The sequence below is a fragment of the Peromyscus leucopus genome, chromosome 5 (genome assembly GCF_004664715.2).
Source record: "Peromyscus leucopus breed LL Stock chromosome 5, UCI_PerLeu_2.1, whole genome shotgun sequence".
Lineage (NCBI taxonomy): Eukaryota > Metazoa > Chordata > Mammalia > Rodentia > Cricetidae > Peromyscus > Peromyscus leucopus.
Window position 1 is genome coordinate 26346320 of NC_051067.1, and position 14171 is coordinate 26360490.

At 48.6% G+C, this 14171-nt stretch overlaps 1 protein-coding gene across 4 annotated transcripts in view; it reads right to left on the minus strand.

Moving 5' to 3' along the window:
* Rreb1 (ras responsive element binding protein 1) overlaps positions 1-13764 on the minus strand; it is a 131077-nt gene extending 117313 nt beyond the window's left edge. For 2 of the 4 annotated variants that reach the window (XM_028856539.2, XM_028856544.2), the window contains exon 1: positions 13284-13525. The gene's annotated coding sequence lies outside the window, so the exon portion shown is untranslated. Of the gene's footprint in view, positions 1-12645; positions 12802-13283; positions 13526-13575 lie in introns of those variants that run through there. The other 2 variants (XM_028856541.2, XM_028856540.2) reach the window with 2 other exon arrangements.
* Between the last annotated feature and the right edge of the window lie 407 nt (positions 13765-14171).

The window sequence follows — 14171 nt, forward strand, 5'->3', positions numbered from 1 at the left end:
ACACCCTCAGGTCATATCATGAGGAGCTCTAAATAAAGCTTGCTGAAATTTTAAAGCATTCACCTCATATTTTCATCAGTCTGCAGAGGTTTTCCTTAAAAGGCTTTCATTTCATCCTTAGGCAACAGATGGCCTAGGGTATCTGGAAGACAAGACACGCACACCTAAAATATGCTAGTGCCCCCCGCCAAGTCTGTTAAAGGACCCCAAAGTAAGTCGCTACGAGTGGACTGCCCAAAAATGGGTTTACATGTCTGACACCAAAACTTGGGTCCTGAATGAACTACTGAACTAATATAACAATGCAGACACTCATTACAAGGCAACTACCTAGTGAGCCATCTACAACCAAATTAGATGGCCAAACCCGCATGTGTCAAGGTCATAGTGAGGTGAAGGCCCCTAAACTGTTTCCATAGTACATTAAGAATCTAGATTTTCCAATTTTAAACTTCAAAATTTATTATTTTAAATCCAGCTTTATTTTTACCCCCTGCCAGGCATCTCCCAAGCTAATGTATGTTTGTTTTGAAACAAGGTGGTATGCAGGCCTTGTCATAATGTAGCAGGGGAGATGACCTTGAACCCTTTTATCTTCCTTGCCTCCATCCTTCAAGTACTGGCTAGGTTACAGGCTCGGCACTGTGTCACAGTCTGCACAGGGGGCTATTTCATTTTTTTGTTTTTGTTTTTGAGACAGGGTTTCTCTGTGTAGCTTTGGAGCCTGTCCTGGATCTCGCTCTGTAGACCAGACTGGTCTCGAACTCAGAGATCCGCCTGCCTCTGCCTCCTGAGGGCTGGGATTAAAGGCGTGCGCCACCACCGCCCTGAATGGCTATTTCAATTTTTAAAACTGCGTAATTTGTAGTAGTGGGAGACTGAACAAGTTCCCTTATTTAAAGAAAGAAAAAAAAAAGAGGCAGGGGAAGGGTCTCCTCACATCCTCCGTTCATCTCTTTATCAAATACAGGCCCAAGGAAAAGTGCAGTTTCAGTTGTAACGCTATTTATGGACCAGTGATGTGAAAACATTCAGGATCCCAAGCAAAAGATGGAAAAGCATGTACTACTTCCTTCCTAGTGTGGGACCAGAGCTGCCCGGAGTCCTAAGGGATATGCCTTTAACCCCAGCACTCAGGAGGCAGAGACAGGTCTATCTCTGTAAATTCAAGGACAGCCTGGTCTAAAGAGTGAATTCCAGGACTGCCAAGGCTACACAGAGAAACCCTGTCTCAAAAAACCAGGAGAAAGAGAAAGACTGAGAACAGTGAAAAGCGCCACCTCTGAGGCTTACTGGGGCTTACTTGAGGTTAACTGATATTTGAACAGCCTCAGAGAAAAACACTGATGAGCCTTCTCTGTGGTCATCTTATAGGAGGGCCCGACTCAGGCACAAGGGGTGGCTGTGTAGACGAATACACCCCCTTCCCCAGGAAGCAAGAGTCCTCACCAGAACATGGCTGGCTGCCTGCTTAGCCCCGGAACCCCATGGAACTTTCCGAGAGTCAGATCGCCGTTCTTCTCCTCATGGCAAGAGCACAGGGAACACGCCTGCCTGCCAGTCTCCAGTGTGTACCAACTCAGCAGAAAACCCTCTGCCTGGTTCCAAAAAGATTTCTGTTAGCTCGGGAAGAAAGTCACCTGAAGGAGGCTTGGGTGATGGGTGGTGAGTCTGCCATCACCGAGTGTACGGATACCAGACAGACAACCACTCTGAAGGGGCAAGTTCCTCCTCCCTTGTGGAATTCCAAGGTTCAATCTTTGTCTCTGGCGCCCACAGATCTAAGGAAGAGCCCAGTATACACACAGCAGATACACAAGTTTACTGTCAAATAAAATATTGATGCAACTATCAAGAAGACAGGCGAGGGCATCGAGTGACGACTTCATGTGCTTCTAATGAACAACTAAATTGGAAAACCAGGTCATGAAAAGGGCCCTGATCTGAGCAATACTGAAGAGTCCTAGTCTGGGTACCTTACCTAAAGCTTCTTCCCATGACCCTTTGCTCCTAAACCAAACACAGTAAAAGCAGAATGAATGAAAACTCACCAGCTCTTAAGTGTTGAGTGTACAGGGCAGGTGAGGTGGCTCAGTGGAGGAACACACTTGCCACCAAGCCTATCCACCTGAGTTCAGTCCTAGGGATCCACATCATCTCAAGAGAGAAGTGATTCCCAAGTTGTCCTCTGACCTTCACACTCACAAATAAATAAACGGGCCGGGCGGCGGTGGTGGCACACGCCTTTAATCCCAGCCCTCGTGAGGCAGAGGCAGGCGGATCTCTGTGAGTTCCAGGCCAGCCTGGTCTACAGAATGAGTTCCAGGACAGCCAGGACTGTTTCACAGAGAAACCCTGTCTCGGAAAAACAAAACAAAACAAACATACAACTTAAAACAACAAACAACAATAATACTTTATGTGTACATCTCATCTGAATGCAATTCAAAAGCTCAGACCGTGGACAACCAAGTTCCTGTTCCCTTTAAAAATCAGGAAACTAAAAGAGAGGAGGTAGAAAAAGCCACTCAATTGCTCCCTCTAAGAGTCTACCTGGCGTCCCCTCTCTCATCATTATGACATTTCACGCTTCATCTATGCTGGGGACATACATTTTAACCAAATAAACAGTACAGGTGGAGGAAAGTGTAATGTCTAAGAGATGAACATAAAGCCTGGCTGTCCCCACTCTTGCCGTGCCGGACTTGTCTTTTCCTTCCTTAGGGGCAGTCCCTCTTCCAATCCCAGGGCCCAGGAGCAAGCTGTCCTCTGAAGTGCTCGCACCAATGTCACTTCCACAGGATGCCTTTCCTGGCCTGTCACCCAGAATCCTCCACTGACCTGCCTCCCTCTGCATGTTAATTATGGCCCAGACATCAATCACACGTTGCTGACCATGCCTCTCTGTATGTAAATGTGTCCTCTTCAAGGCTAACAGGTCTTTCTCTCCCTAACCAAACCTTTGGTGATCATCAGTATCTTCACAAAGTAAATAAACATATTAGAATACATTAAAAAAAAATACCATGGGATTCGTAAAAGTGATGAAAAACTACCTGTTTTCCAAAGAGACTGAATTGATACTGAATTGGCAGATATAATATTTAGTTGGGGCTTTTTGTTGTTGTTGTTGTTGTTTTTAAACTGCACAGCGACATTTATTATTCCAGCCTGAAAAAACATCCCTTTGAAATTTCACACAGCAAAGCAAGTTAAAAACTTCACTCATCAAATAAATGATAAGTTAAACATGAACTTGCTAAAGAAACCTCATCACAACAACGTTTTAGGGCCTGATCACTTTAAGTCCACAGGGCCATTATGAATTATAATCTGCAAGCCGTTTTCCTACAACAAGAAGGAGGAACATGTTTCCTTGACTCAGGTGACACACAGAAAAGAAATCATGATTTTTTTTTTTCTTTTGCTGTAACATTTGCCAAGCATCTGCAAGGCACTGTGTTCATCACCAACAATGCAGTCAATGGAAAACGATCCAATTCAGAGAAGTATAAACTCTGCTTGGTGTTCGGGTATGGCATCCCAGCACTCAGATTTAAGGTAACCTTGGGACCAGCCTGTACTACACAGTGAAATCCTGCCTCATGCCTCAAAAAAAAAAAAAAAAAAAAAAAAAAAAAAAGTAAAACAGCAAGGCTATAACCCAGAGGCAGAGGTGCTTGCCTAGTGTGTGCTGTGCCCTAAATTCAGCACCCAGCACTGCACACAAAGGTAAATTACACTTGATTTCAAACTTCAAGTGCTTAGCCAAATACAGACTTAATTAACCATTCTATGGGAACCACTTTGAGATGTTCACTGAACATTTCTATAAAAATCATTCTCCAAACAAATGTCCCACAGTAAAGAGAAAGTGGCCTTTCAAAATCTGTACTTTCTATGCCGGGCAGCGGTGGCGCCGCCTTTAATCCCAGCACTCCGGAGGCAGAGACAGGTGAATCCCTGAGTTTTAACAGTCTGGTCTACAGAGTGAGTTCTAAGACAGTCAGGAATACACAGAGAGAAACCCTGCCTCAAAAACAAATAAATAAATTTTGCTTTGTAATCCTAGGCAGAAGCAGGTGGATCTCTGTGAGTTTGAGGTCAGCCTGGTCTACATAGAAAGTTCCAGGGCAATCAGGACTACGTAGGGAGACTCTGTCTCAAAAAACAAAAATTTTACTTTCTCCATCAGAAAGGAATTCAGTTAAAATTAAAAGTTAGCACAGCTGATTGCAGCTGCCAAATCTCAGTTTGACCTACAGCTAGCAGGTAAGCATTTAAGACTAAAAGTGTGAATGCATTACTGAGGGACAAAACCATGTCCTTGCATATGGCAGTATCAAAAACTTCATCCTTAAAAAGGATGCTGTAAATTTCTGTTCTTTAATGTTTGGCTCTTTGATGGCAAGCTCTCCTCTCTCTCTCTCTCTCTCTCTCTCTCTCTCTCTCTCTCTCTCTCTCTGTGTGTGTGTGTGTGTGTGTGTGTGTGTGTGTGTGTGTGTGTGATTATTTAGCAAGGAAACCCATGGCCAGAGTTTTATATTATGGTTTGTTTTTCTTGAAACAGGGTATCATGCACTCTAGGCTTGCCACAAACTAACTATATAGCTGAGGATGGCCTTGAACTTCTGGTACTCCTGTCTCCATTTTCTGAGTTCTGAGTATTGAATGGAGGACTTCCTGGATGCTAAGCAAGTGCTCTACAAACTGAGCCATCATGATGCGTTTTTAAAGCCTGACTCCAGTTCCCCAGTATCATCTCACTTCTATACAAAGTGTGTATCTTTTTAAGAAGGTTAAGACTGAGATGATTTTGTGTATTCAGAAGCATTTGTTCCATAGCAGTTTCAGTCAGCATAAAGGACAGTCCCCTAAAATAATGACAAGTCTTCATTCCTATGGCCTATATATAACTAATATCTACCAAGTGTGTGTACGCATACACACACAAATGAAGGAGGAATGAAGGAAGATCCATATCCTGTATGTTTCTGGTTTGGTGTTTTCAGTCCAAGGAGTAATGGGGGGAAAAGGAGTTGAATTATACACAGACCAACACTCCTATTAACTCATACCACTAATGAAGCAAAACTCTAACTAAGCAGAGAAAATGGGCCCACTCATTGGAGCTCTGAAATGCTCTCGTCTTTGATCTAGGTGCCCATGTCTCCTATTTAATGTAAACTTCAAACCAAGAGCCATGAAAAGTGGTTATAATTAGTAAAGGCCCCAGTGTGACAGCATTTAGAGCAACCGAGCATTCAATTTTTTTTTCTTCTTTTAAATGAAACAGAACCAACTTTTATTTTAGGATTTCAGAAATCCAAGACTTTCCCACCAATGTGCACCTAGAACCAAACCTTGGCATGATGGGTGTGCAGAAAAAAAACGTGTATGGCTCTTTCCCTCCCTGCATCTGTAGCACTATTTAGGCCGCGGCTCCAAATTCCACGTGGCTCTTCTCCAAGATCTACTGGTTTCTGTATCAGAACTCAGCACATGCTAAGGCATGAGGCACCAGCTAAGCAATCATCAGGCTAGATACTAGGGATGGGAAAAATGTTCCTGAGGTGGGAAAACATGGGGCTGGGTGGGGGTGGGGGACAGTCTGTAAGGAGGACATAACAGTCCCCAGAAGACAGGGTTTGGGTTTTTTTTTTAAAAAGGTAAGAAAGAATTCTAGCTGGAGAAGAGCTGGGGACACCCAGGAAGAACAGCAGCCCATTTGAAAGCATGGAGAAATGGCTCCGCTTGGCAGTGGTGAAGGGGGGCTCCCAAGAGCCGAGGCCAGAGATTGCATGTGGAAGCAGCTGATGGAGGACCCTGTGGGCCATGCGAAGGCACTTGGATGTCTTCCTGTAGACACAAGCAGCCAAGGGATGTTTCTAAGTGGGCCACACACACCACTCTGTGGACTATGCAGGGTAGGCGGTGGGAGGGAGGAACCGGTGACAGGAAATTAACTTAAGAGACATTTGCAACACCTCGAGGGGCTCTGCCCATTGGAGGGACAGTCACGGAAGACAGTGAGGTAGAGGCCTGGCCTGGCCTGGCCGCCTGGGTACGCGGCACCCTGCAGATCCCTTTCTAGAAGGGAGGGAGATGACTTTCATTTTTACAAGTACCTGCAGGGCGAGGTGCCTGAAGGTTCCAGCTTGGGCAAAGCTGTAAAAAGAAAGAGCTGGGAGTTGCCCGTTCAGAGGTGAGACAAGAGGGCAGGAAAACACCCAAAGGCCGGAGGCGTTCGGTCCCAGGGAAGGGCCTGAAAAGTGGCTGCTGGGCTGCGGCACTGTGTGCCCTGGGCACAGCTGGCCCAGTGGTGTGAGAGACGGAAGCTACGGGTCCTGAGGCACACAACAGGACTGGGAGCCCAGGGCATCACAGTCCCTCCTGTTGGAAACACTGGCTCCTTTACTCCCAGGGCTCCAGGCCTTGCCTGCTGCCACGGTGTGAGAGGCACAGGGTGGTAGCAGGGGTTAAAGCCAAGGGTGTGTGTATCTCTCTCCTGCCACTGCTGGACATGTCCTTCTGGGGTCGCAAGCACATGCAGTAACTGTCCCTCTAGCCCCACCCCTGTGCTCGCCCCTTCTTACCTCTCTCTCCTATCCTGCCATGGAATAACCCACCCCCTCTCAAGATGTCTGGATCAAAGACCGGGCTCAGATAGATAGATAATTATGTAAGAATTTTTACAAAAATTCGAGAAGCAAAATGAAGAGAGACGGAGCGACCAAAAGCATCAAGCAAGTAAGGGCTAGTTCAAACACTTTAAAAAAAAAAAAAAAAAAAAAAAGGTATATTCCACATAACTTACAAAATGAAGGAGACCTGCCAGTGTGGCTGCAGAGTGATGGGAGAGCGGAGGCACCTCCGGGAGCGGCTTCCTGTCCGTGCATCTAGGTTGTTTTAGAAGCAGATGAGTCCTGGAACTTACTACCGGGGTTTTCAAACATATTTAACACCACTCAACATTTCCCCCCGCCCCCCAACTGTCCGTGAAACTTCCAACCTGCCAACCGAGCTCCCTTACAGGCACGCCATGAAGAGCTTACCTACTTTATGGAATTCTGCATCTCCCCCACAAGATGCATGCAATATGAAATGCACATTCAGCTTGTGTGTGTGGCACAACTACCAGTACCATCCACCTCCCTTTTCCTTGGTGGTCCTAGGGATCAAACCCAGGGCTCAGCAGGGCAGAGCTGCACCCTCAGCCCAAGCACCGGAAGGTAGACTTTTCCACCTTGGCTCCTGGACACACGGGGAGACGAAGAATAAGTCTCCATTGCATAAGAGTGGAGGGAGGCTGCCCTGCATTGCTGCCCTGCAGGAAGTGTATTAGCATCTGGGTCTCCTTCCTTGAAGGCCAACAGAATCCCTCCCCAATGGGGCTGGGACGTGGTCACAGTAAAATATACCCAGACACTACTACAACCAACAGGCGGTCAGCCATGCCTTTGATGGTGAGTAAGTCTAAGGCTGCCTCTTGGATTTCTCTTAAAGCCCATCCATAAGTGAACCCCATTAAGAAGAATCTGCTGGTTGTACCTGCTCCCCACCCTGGAAGCAAAAATATAGTGTGTCATTTCCCCCATCCCCGTGCCTCCCTCTCTCTCTTTAAGAGAAACTTCTAGGTAAATTCAGTCAAAGGTAAAGGAATTGTAAAAAAATCCTGGAAAGGAAATCTGGACTGGATACCCACAAAAACGTCTTGAGCTCGAAATACACCACTTTCTTCCATATATAGATTTTGAGTTTCTAGAACATTAATTTCACCCTCCCAGCAATGCCCTGAGGTAGAAAAGCCACTGAAAAGATGTGTCTAATTACATCCAGCAGCAGCAATACTGCTTGTGGGGTGTTTGTGTTTGTTTGAATTAATTCTCTTACACCTGCACATTCAAGCAGAGAATTACTTCCAAAAGGGTCTGGCCTTATTTTAAAACACCACCAAGAGAGAAATCCACAGTATATAGGGAATGCTAAGTCCTCTGAGGCCAGGCTGCTTCCAACCAGCAGTGAGGAGTCAGAGGTCAGGATGGACCTAGCTGTAAATCTGAGCTGTTCTGAGTTTAAACTTAGAATATTTGCTAACTGTCTTCACAAAAAGAGGCTGAAACTTAGTCCAAGAAGCTACAACCCCCCCAAAAAAAAATTTTTTTAAAAAAAAAAGGAGATGTAAAAGTAATTCAACAACCAGCCCATCAAACGCTTTTGTAACACTCCTTCCCCAGTCTTGGAAAAGGGGGTAAAGGGATGAAATACCAAGCAAGCTCAGGGGAAAAACAAATAGAGCATTTAAAAGCTTTATCTAATTACCCCCACTGAGACTTTTTCTCTTCAGTCTGGCCGTCTGACAAAGCCAGTGGGGGTTTTCATTCTCTTTCTCCACCGCCCTCAAGGAGCCCTCAGGTGAATCGCTGCCGAAGCGGCCAGTCCCCAGGCCCCGGCCTTTACCGAGGTTTTCGAATTCTCTTAGCATTAGGTGCTTGAATCATACAGAACAAACAGTCTCCACCCTCTCCCACTGCTTTGTCTGAAGCGCCTATTCACCAGCAGTCACCTTTACTGATGGGCAGACGGCTAACCTGCAGCCTACAGGCCCCATCAAAGCAGGATGCAGGATCCCAGCGCCCTGTGCCCTCCTCCCTACCCACCCACCCCGCTTCAGCTGCCAACAAGCAGGGCGAAATCTCCAGGCATGCTCGGCTGCCCTTCAGACCATGTTGGGCACCCAAAGAACGTGACAAGAGAGACCTTGAGAAAAGCTGGGCTGATGACAGAGCCCAGCAAGACTAACTGCTAACGAGGAAAAGCTCCTCCCCACCTTCCTCATTCTTCTACCTCTGCAGTAAAGAAAACACCAGCAGACAGGTTTCCTTTCCTTGGTCGGCTTGCCATGTGGGAGTGGGGGAAATTAAAAGTAAGCGATGCATTTCAGAAAGCACATCTCATGCCTCCCTCTGGGTTCAGATGGTACACCTTTTTACCTCTGATTTATCCTCTACCCCTGGGCAAGGCAAGCATTCTTTGACCCCTGCATTTAAGAGAGAGACTTGATTGTTTCTACTCAAGAATTACAATCTAAATCTAAAAATTGAGAGAAAAGAAATGAGGAAACTTGTCAATCTCTCAATTATATTTAAATATAAAAAAATATGACTCAACAAGGCCTGTTTGATGGATCAGAAAGACATATGACCTTGAGGCAGGGGAGCTTCTACTTTGCAGCAGGCCTGACATTCAACAGAAGTGGTAGTTTCCAGCCACCAGTTCAACCCAATCTGCATCCTCCATCTCCAGGAAAAACTTCCAGAACCTTGAAACACACTCAAGGCAAAATGCAAACCACAATACTTTTTGCCTTCTAACATCTGCTCAGTCCTTCCAAATATATTCTAAGCCTAGAATAACTGTTTTTAAAAAGGTTATCTTTTTAAAAAGCCACAGAAGTAGGATAACATGGACCAGGAACAGTCACATCCACATCTAATCCAGGAGGAAAGAAAGCTATTGTCTCCTCATCAGGAGACAATACTGTAGTTACTATTGATACCATATTGCACTTCTATCTTTTGAAATGCAAATAATTTTAATATAAAACAAAAGTAAAACATCACTTTGTGGATTATGTAGAATTTCCAAAACAAACATAAAAATCTGTTATTAATGCGAAAGCAGGTGAAGTCACACACACATTAACAACAGGGAAGTTCAACCTCTTAACAGACAAGAAAGTCACCCCAGACAAGCTGCCATTTGATACCACAGCACTGGGTCAGAGAATACTGAACTTCAATTAAAGACACTTACAAAAGAAAGACTATTTAAATAACAAAAACAAAAACCAACTTTAACATCCTACCTTCCTAGGTGAAAAAACATGTAGGATTCAGAAATTAATTAAACCTAGTAAATAATGTAAAACAGGGAAGGACTCCCTTTCAAAAAAGCTTCGGTTAATTTTAGCATCCTTCTGTTTAGCTGCTTAGCAACCCTTATCCTATGACCTTCTAAGCACCACCTACTTTTCAGAAGGATAATGAATAGAAACATCAAAAGGACCCACTTCTCACTGCTTCTAGAGGGCCTGTTTAGCCAATTTTTGTAAAAGTTTATATTAACTATGCCATGCAAAACCCTAAGAGGATAGAATTTTTCAACTTCATTAACCAGGAAATGTACTTAGCTGAAGCTGTTAAGTGATGTTAGCAAGTGAGCACACAATAGCAAGAAAGACTTCCAAACTGACCTAGGAAGTGAACCAACACAGCAGTTCAAAACAGAAAAGCAAAAAACAGAAGTTTGCTAACAGCTGCTAGCCAGTGTCTGACTTAGGGCAGATAACCAATAAACAGCTGCTGATCTGGTGAGGACTAAAACACTTAGGCTTTATTTTCCTCCTTCCACACCGAGGTACCTGTACTGGATGCAAATAAGCTCGCTTGGATAGTTCTGCCTGAAGAAATCTAAAATAAAGGCCCCTTCCATCAAAAGGTCACTTGTTTGATGATGTACACGGTTAGGAATGGATGCACCACCTGTACCAGCTGAGTCAGACAAATGCTCCCCATCACGTCTATGGTGAGGGTGCTGTCTGAGTTTCTGATGAGAAATCAAGTGGTATCCAGGGAAACGCCGAGAATAATATTCCATGTACCACTGAGCATCAGCAGCATTTCTTAGGAGTAAATGCTTTCTTGAAAACCAGACACCCTGAAGAGACAACTAGCTTACTTTAAAAATACTTTGTTAAGATTGGGACAGTGCAAGTTAACTAACCAGAAAAGGAGACAGGGAAACAATTAAATCAAAGTACTCCTCTCTCCCCTTTCTTTTGTAAAAATTGGGAAAGGCATTTTTTTCCACACATTTAAAACTTGATTAGAGCCATTCAAATGTTTAATTCATCAGTGTAACCAAATACATCAAAGCAAGACCCATCAGTAGATACCCCAATGGGCAGAGGTAAAACAAAACAAAACAAAAAAATCAACTCCAAGTCTCTAAAAACCAGTCCACCCTTGCACATAATGTTTGAAGAGTATACTGAACTCTTTCCACAGAAACTATTTGGCTTCTTTGAGCACGCACAGAATTTCTTAAGAGTTTAAACCAAGACTTTAGCCTCCAACTCAGACTTCCGGGTTAAATTATCCTGGAAACTATACCTGCCTACTCAAGAAAGCATCAAACTTAGAGGATGTGAAAAAACATCAACACATTCTTTTCTTGGCTGTTCTCATTTCTCCACCTTCCACTCCAATTAACTATTGCACAACACACTCGCACTCAGACACAGACCACCATCTTATCTGAAAAAGTAATCTCACAACCAGGGGATGCACAAGCAGCAAGTCAGCCAACTTCCAACATCCAACAGGCAAACTTTCTTCCCATCAGCTTTAGCAAGGATAGGCTTAGCTCTAAACTCTAAAACAAGACCGAGGGCTGAAAACCTGAAGGCAAGGTTTTCAACATCCTCCAAAGGTTGTTTTTTATTCACCCCTGTATCGGTCTCCACCACCACCACTACCAGCATCCCCCAAAGAAGAAAAATCCCCTCCGAAGTGCCCCGAATGTGTGCTGCTGCTGGCTCTGAAGCCGTGTAGAATTTCGTAATGGAATGTGAACTGCTCGTCCGGATCTGGGCTCACGTTCTATCTCTTAACCAGTAAGGAGCGAGGGAGGGCAAATCTGCTGAGCAAGGAGAAATAACTTTCCTCCTCTTTTATAACCCATCACGGATGCACCGAGGACGAGGGACGCAAGTTGCACGCGGCGCCTGTCAAGTGGCCGAGCCCGAACCCAGTGGGGTCCCCGCGCCCCTAGACCTCGGCCCGCTGCCCGCGGGCACCGTCGCCGCGCCCCGCACTCACCCGGGGCTGGAGAGAGGGTCACATCCTCGACACGACCCTGGCCCTGTACAGAAAACACACCACCTCCCAAGGAGGGGGCCGGCGACGGGAAGGACCTCCCCTGCTCCTTAGCAACCATTAAGGTCGCAGTTTCCTAAGAGACCGCGAACCGGGTGGGGGAGCAGGGAGCTGGGCCTGATGGGGGGGGGGGGAGGCTGACTCTCGACGTCGTCGGTTCCCCCCACCACGGTCCCCAGCTTCCCCCACCCTCCTTGCTCGGCGGTGCGGGCCGGGGTGTGAGGAGAAAGCGAAGCCCCAGAACTCCAGAAAAAATTGGTCCAGCGGGCGGCGGACAAAAGTTTCCTAGCGCGCTCCACAGCTGGGCGGTGGGGCGGGCGCCGGCCCCGCCTCGGATGCTCCCGGCCTCCTTCCTGTGCTCGTGACGGCGCCGGGCGCGAGCCCCCCCCCTCCGCGATGCAAGCTCGCCCCAAGCCGGGGGCTCCCCCAAAGCTCGTACCCAGTCAGCCTCAGAGTCACCAACAATACGTGTCGGCTGGGCCCCGGTCGCCGCCTCCCCTCCTCCCCAGCGACGGTGGTCGCCCGCAGCCCCGCAGCCAGCCGGGAGCCCGCAGAGGGCGCGGGGCTGCTTGCCGCCCCTCCCGGCCGGCGCCGTCCGCCCGGGAGGATCAAAGTCCGCAGAGCAGGGCGCGGCGGATGCTCCCACTGAGCAGCCCCGAACGCTCAGCCCCCGCGCCTTGCACCCCGGGTGGGCACCCCCGGATACCTTGCGGTGGCGGGCGGGCTCCGTCATCTCCGTGCTTCCCGACCCGAGAGAGACTAGAAAGTATGTAGGAGAAAAGTTTCCCCTCCCACATGGGGGGGGAGGATGTCGGGGGAGAGAGGGCGGAAGATGGAGAGCAGCGCTGGGAAGATGTTTCTGGCCCGCGGTGCGCGCACCATCCGAGTCCCGGCGGTACTGGTTAAAAATAAACTCGGCGGCGCGGGTCGGGCCGGATTCCTGCGCTCGGACGGCTAATATGGATGCGCATCAGGTCCTGCTGGCGGGGCGCTGCGGCGGCTCGCGCAGGGAGCTGGTTGGCAGAGCCGGCGGCTCGGGAAGGGGAAAGGAGCGGAGGAAGGGGAGGAGGAGGAGGAGGAGCGGCCGGGCGCGCAGCCCGAGGGGAGAGGGCTGCCCAGCTCATCCCGGCCGCCCCTACCCCGCACCCCCAACCGAGCGCATGCTGCGCGGCGTGGGGCGCGCGGGTCCTTTCTGCCAAACGCTGAGTTTCAGAAGTACACCGCTCTCTGCACACTTCACCCTCCCCATCCCCAAAAAGTTCTTTAAAAGGTCGCTCCGGCAGTGCCCCGGACATCTCGCAGGCACCAGAGTGCCGCAAGCGGGGACCCGGGACGCGTACTTACGGCCCGGCAGGGTGCTGGGCTCCCAGGCATGATGCCGTGGGGACCGGTGGGCTTCGGGGAGAGAACGAGGAGAGATGCAAACTTGTTCCGGAAAAGGAATCAAAATGGCGTTTCTGGATGTGCAAAGTTCATCAACTCCGCAGTCACTTCCCCTCCTCCTTTTCTCCCATAGGGAGGGAGGTGGGCGAGGAGCTGGCGACCCCGTTGCCCAAGCCGTCTTCTCGGCCCCCGCCACGGCCCCCCGCCCCGCTTCCTCGCCCGCACGCTCAGAGACTCGCTCTCCCCCTCTCACCCTGATAAGTAGACACATCACGTGTTGCTCCTGCGAGTCTCCTGGGGACGTGTTACAGAGCCGCCGCAGCAGCCGCGGCGGCTTGAGCTGGGGGAGTCGGGAGGACCGCGGTACCCGGCTGTCCCTGTCGTCACCCCCGCCTCAATTTTAGCTAGGCAACCGCAGTTGCCACTATCCCAGGATGGATGGAGGTGGAGTCCCCACCATACCCCCAATAGCAGACTCAAGTTTGCCCAACGCCCTCCCTAGGCGCCTGGGGCCAGGGGCGGGCCCGGCCGCCCGAGGGGAAGGGTCTCAGCGGCTGCAGCTGAGCGTAATTCCGACCCACCCGGCGCTCACGGTTGGCCACTATCTCCGGCCACCGCGCCCCCTCCTCTCCAACCCCTCGCTGCCAGTGGCTCTCAGCCCGCGGCTTTCCATCACTTTACAACACGGTTTGTTTCACTATTTTAACAGAGCAGGGGAGAGGCGGAGGTGCGGAGAGGAGCTTGGGGGGGACGCCTGGGAGGCCCGAGAGAGGGGAGTGTGGTGACGGTGGCCCCCAGATCCAGCTCCGCTCCCCTGAATCTGAAAACGGAGCCCCACCCGCACAGTTG